Raw genomic sequence first — 6,000 nt, 5'->3', positions numbered from 1 at the left:
CAATGGGTCCCTTCCCTGGGGTGGGTACACCCCCTATCCTGCCACTCTCCTGTGGGAGGGGGGCAGAAGCCTAGTCCTGATTGGGCAGGGCTCCCCATCTTCAAGATGGCGAGAGCCCGGAGATGTGCTTCACCTCGCCTCCCCCACCGGACGGGTGGGTTTGGCAGAGGCTGGCATACCCCTTTCCTTCCTTGGGATTTCCGGCCAGTCTTCCTGCCAGAGTGGGGGGCAGAACCGGTAGGGGCCAGTTGCTGAGTACAGCAAATGGCCTGGAGAAGCTCACAAAGGCGGCATGCCTTTGAAGCTTCCCCTGCCCATCCTGGGGGAGGAGACGTAGCACCTCGCCCAGGATGTGCATTGTTGCAGGCCCAGGAGAGCGGATGGCTCTCTACCCAGGGGTCCAGCAACATGTCTGCTGTGTGGCAGCCTAGGCAGCCCCTCAGACAAGACATGGATTGTAGGTTAGGTTCAGGGGCATCTCTAAGGTGCCCTCTGTCGTGCATCTTACAGTAAATCCCACACTGGCATCCGTGTGGGTTTACAGTGCTGAGAAGTTTGATACCAAACTTCTCAGTCTTCAGTGTAGCCATCATGGTGCTGTGGAGTTTGTGTTGACGACCTCCCAGCACCATATACACTTAATGGCAGCACTGCACACTTACAGTGCCCAGGAATAGACCTGGGTACTGTAGGGGCATAGGGCTCATGCACCTGTGCCCACACCACTGGCATAGGGCACCCAGCTAGAGGGGTGACTGAGGTATGCAAGGGCAGTGTGTGTTGTGGGCGTGGCACACAGGGATGTGTGCCATGTCGACTTTGTTTTTTTCTGCACCAAGACACTCAGCCTGCAAAGGCAGTGTATATGTGTCAGGGTACAGGGCCTCTAAGGGTGGCACAATAAGTGCTGCTGCCCTTAGGGGCCTTCTCTGGTCACAAGGCCCTGGGTACCTAAGGTACCATTTACCAGGGGCTGACATGTGACCAGTGATGCCAATTGGGTTTTGGCTGTTGGGCAGTTTTTAGGGAAGGAACACAGGCCCTGGGGACCTGATTGGCAGGAGCCCAGGGCACAACAAGGAACAGGGCATCAGTTATCAGGTAAAAAGTGTGTGGGTGGGTTACTGCAACAGAAAAACACTTCCTTACACATCGGTACACAAGTAGTAACTTGTGCGTCTGTGCCATAATTTCAGCATGTTAAATCTTTTTTTCATATGACCCAGCGGCAGTTGCCACTGGGAAGTTCTAGTTAGGACCACATTGCTATAGGCAAAGCATTTTTTGGTTTGCTAATAACTTTGGTACCATTTGACGAACATTCACAAACGTTTCTACAAAAAAAAAAAAAATTCATCCACCTCAGCTTTTTCCTGGAATGGCTCAATGTTTCGTCAAGTTGTGGCTGAGGTAAAAAAAAAAAAATGGTGACGGAAGGGACGAAAATGTGTTTTTCCCATGCAAATATTTATTATAGAAAAATTGAGCAGCAATCCAACAAAAACGGCTGAATGGAATTACGCCATGTGTGTCTGAAACTAGATTTTTTTCAGAAAGAGTGCGTGATTTGGTGTAAATACATTTAGTAGTTTTTGAATAATTAATGTTCAAGCCAGGCTGTGTGCCAAACTCTGTGCCTTCAGCCGTGCGCTGTAGCGGATTGGATACCCAACCCAACACTGTGCACACCCAAAGACTGTGTAGTGGGGGGGGCAGAGGGGGGTGAGCATACATCAAACACTGGAAATGGCAATAGACCTCTTACTCTGTTTAAAAGGGAAAAAAAACGTTGAAAAAAAATTGCTGCAAAAAACCTAGGTTAAAATGACATTATAGTTGGGTGAAAATTACAGTTAAAACACTGCTTTAAACTAACCAAACTACTGAATTTCATCATTCCTAGTTATCCAAAGTATCTAATTACTCGTGCCCTAAAATATAACTAGCGCCCTCATCATGCACTGCTGATTAAATCACATATTACTCACGAATGACAAGTTTAATGACCTCTACTAACCTCACTGCAACTTCCGAAATGACATAATTGACGATTACACTGCATGGCGAGGGCATGAGTTCTAGTTATTTGACATAACTATAAATGGTGAATTTGATTGATGTCGTCTGTTTGTGACCGTATCTTTTAGCTGTCATTTTCATCAAACTATAGCGTCCCCTTATCCTTTGTTTTTTTCTTCTTCAGTGAATGTATTTTTAGGGCGTGATGTCATCAGAATGGCGCCATTATTTTACTTATTCCTTTCTGTAGTTAAGATCTGCCTATTGAACTTCTTGTTCCTCAGATTGTATGATATTGGCTTGTGTTAAAATAATTGAAATGTAAAATAGACTTTCTCGACTGCTTCATAGCTCTGCCTCACATGCCAGAGGCATTGTCAGTCTTACCATGGCATTAGAATAACTTGACATAGCTAGGTTGTATCCTGGTTTTCCTAAACTCTCGGATATCCAACTCTCCTCCTTTAAAATAGACACGGAGCAGAGGTTTGTATCCGAGTTATATATGTTGAGAGAAGACCATGCCTTGAGTAGAAGGTGGAGGAAACACACAAGACTATATAATTCAGCAAAGAACCTATAGCAGTGCCATTAGACTTGTGGGGAAGGTTTGCTTATATCCATCACTGTATGTAATGAAAGAATCACTGTTTTCCGAAGCTCTGTCTTTTGTAATTTTATAATACATCATCTAGAATCCGTGATTTCTGGCCTCTGCTGCTACATCATCATAGCGCTGTAGCCTGAACTGTTGTTAACAGCACATGCCTGTGCATTAGCTGGGATCCGAACATCTGCAAGGAATTGTTTACTACAAGAGGTGGAATAATGAACTGCGATTGTAGGGCTGGTTAGAATCATCACACTTTTCAACCACCACGGCTCCCACTCTTACGGTCCCTTGTTGGTGCCCTTCCTGCCTTTGAGTTTACCTGCTTTTTGGTTGTTTTTCAGATACCCTGTGCAGCAGATTTTTGGAAATCTTACTGTGCTTGTGGTCCATTTGAGGGTGCCATTCTAACCGTTGGTGATTTACCAGTTCTTTTGTTGCTTTTGAGATTCCTTGTGTAGCAGCCGTCTGGGTATCTTACATTTTCGGCAGTTATTGGGAAATCCCCCAATTTTGCTAGAAGAAAAGAAAATGGTAACTTATTCAAATCCTCTGGAGTGGTCATGGTTGGGAGGACAACTAGTACTGACACCTGATGAAGCAGCGATGACTAATTGGGAACGGACTGGGCAGTGCTTGATTTCTGCCCTGCAAGTCGATTTAAGTCAGAACAGGGTTACTATTGAAACCATAAACGCAGAGAGAAAGGTAGCTCAGTGGACCGAATGGGCTCAGTGGTTGTGTGTTAAGAGTGGAACAAAAGCAAAAAAGAGAAATCTAGGGGTAGAAAACACACTAGAGTAATGGAGTTGATTTTTTTAAAATTCTAAGGTGAAGATGGATACAAACATTTACCATTGCTATCTGAGAAAGGGTGCCCATATTTGTGTGTTGGTTGTCACTGCTGAATTCCTGTTGGATTGATGGAAGGGGCTAATAAAACCTAATTTGCCTACAAGATGGCGCTGACCATGATGCTGTCAAAAAGTGGAACTATTTCCAGTGAACAGTGTTGGTAATATTGCAGTCAGCAGAAGAGGAGATTTGGTTACTGTTTGCAGAAGTCCATAAATAATCGGTGATGATAACGCCATGGACAGGAAAAGGCACGTCTGGAAGGAAATGGCTATATGTGGGCTTTCAGCTTGAATTGGGTTCCGGATATGGCCCAGAGTCCAATATCTGGGAAAGAGATGTGTGTTGTGCAAATTGACTAGGACTCTTTTGGAGGTTTAGTATTTCAATTAATCTTCAGCTTTCTATTCTTTTGATAGCTCTGAGGCAGGACTCCGGGCAGATATTTCTGAATGAGAAACGGCTGTCTGGAAGAGGAAAAGCGGGCAGTTGGTTGAGGTGGATCTCCTTTAAATGATGATTGTTCCTTTTTACCTCTGCTGTCCATTTCTCATCCCATGGGAACACTGCTGCCTCACCGTTGTGACGTGCCCTAGCATTGGTCTGCATTTGTGGTGGTGCAGAGTTCCCTCATTCCCTGTATCCTCCTCGTTGTGTTCCTCGCCCCCTATTGTTACTCTGTTGCAATAAAACCCGAGTCTTCAAATCCTTCCTGGATTTGTCCTTTTGAATCTCATCATCATGCTTGTCAGAATAACGTGCTATGGCCTGCATTTCAATCAGTGGTTTTAGCAGTGCAACCAGGTATTGAATCATTAATAGATTTCCTTAGTTGATTTTTGTAAACCTTGAACAAACTGCTAACCAATGCCCTTGCTCCTCCTTCCCCTCCATCGTGTATGGTCCCGTCATCCTTTCTCTCCTTTTAATGTTGTATCATGCCAATTCGCTACCTGTCGGTCCTCATTACACTTTTTCCATATCTGCTGGCAAAATGATGGAAAACATCTGATGTAAGTCCCTTATTGTCAACTGTCCTTTCTGTGTGGGTATACCTTTCAACTGCATTTTTCCTAATGTATGTATAGTCTTTAGTGAAAGTTAATAGCTCGTCTTTAGTCCAGGATATGTGTACATGAGAAACAGGCTGTGTAGTGTTAAACCCAGGAACTTCTCGCATTGGAAATTGGCCATCCAAACGTAGTTTTATCTTTTCAATTGTGGATACTAAATGCATCAATAAACATGGTGCCTCTTGTTCCCTAACTTGAAGGTTGCAAGCCCGGTAATCAATATCCTGTAGTTCTGTAATCACATTTTAATTTCACTTTCTTGTCATATGCCCTGGCCAATGCGCTTTAAAATCTTGAAATATGTTTGCTCATGTGTTCTAAAACATGGTTTTTCATGATGAGGGTAAATTCTCCAGGGAACACTACTTTTTCAACATCAGCCCCAAAATAATCAATGCCAATTGCAGATCACATTGTCTAAGTACCTGGGTGGACAACGAGGTACCTACTAATCTTTTAGACCTCTCGTTTAGGTTGTTGGAGATGTAACTGGTATGAATACCGTTGAAGATTGTACAGATTATTCACTTCTATCTTTCCGTCTATCTATCTATCTTAGGCTTTTCAGATGGAGGGGGACGTGTTCCATCTAGTAACCCATCTATAATAAGGTCTTCCTCCTCCGGCTCCGATGGTGCCAATGGTTGGGTTGGTTAACATTTTTCTTCAATTAATTAATCCTGCCTACTTTCTTCCTCTCATTGTTCCCTTATTTCTGTGGTCACTTTTCTATTATTCTTTTTCTTATCTTTTTACCATTGTCTGTTTTACCAATCGCTCCCTGGCATAGTCCTCTCATATATTTAATATTTTAAATTGTGGTAATTTTATCATCTCCTTACCTAATGTATACATTGTTTCGAGAAGGTAATCTCATTTATCAAAGGCAAACATGCCCGTAGACAGGCATTTTCTGAGTGTAGTAATTCCACGGTTTCAGAAACAGTCCAGACTGAAGTCCCTTTATCATTATTTCAAAAGCAGGCGGATCTTTTGGTGGTGTTGGCTGCGCTTGATCCACCTGGGTAAATGGGTTACCCATTGTCTTACTTCTTAGGAACCCATCAAATATGCACAAATGTGGGGGGAAATTGTACATAGGCTGGTAATATAACATTATTCAGGGGAGAAACAGGACGGCTATCTCCCTCCCCCTTTGTTTTTTGGTCTCGCCTAGCGATGCAGCGCATGCGTTGCTCACTTTGGCGAGTCTATTGTTGTTGATTTTGCTTCCGAAGGGGGCCTGGAGCTGTGCACGTGCCCCGACAGGCGGTGTGCACGTGTACGGCTTGCGGCAGCGTTTCAGCACAACGCGTGCATGGCGCGCGTTCACTTTCCTGCTGACCCATCTGGACAGCCAGACGCCATCTTTGTTTTCTTTAATGCGTGCGCGCTCACTTCTGATAACGCAGCTTTTACATCCAAAATGCTGCATGTTGCTCT

This window comes from Triturus cristatus, chromosome 3_1, assembly GCF_964204655.1.
Source record: "Triturus cristatus chromosome 3_1, aTriCri1.1, whole genome shotgun sequence".
Classification (NCBI taxonomy): Eukaryota; Metazoa; Chordata; class Amphibia; order Caudata; family Salamandridae; genus Triturus; species Triturus cristatus.
This window is presented reverse-complemented; position numbering follows the sequence as displayed.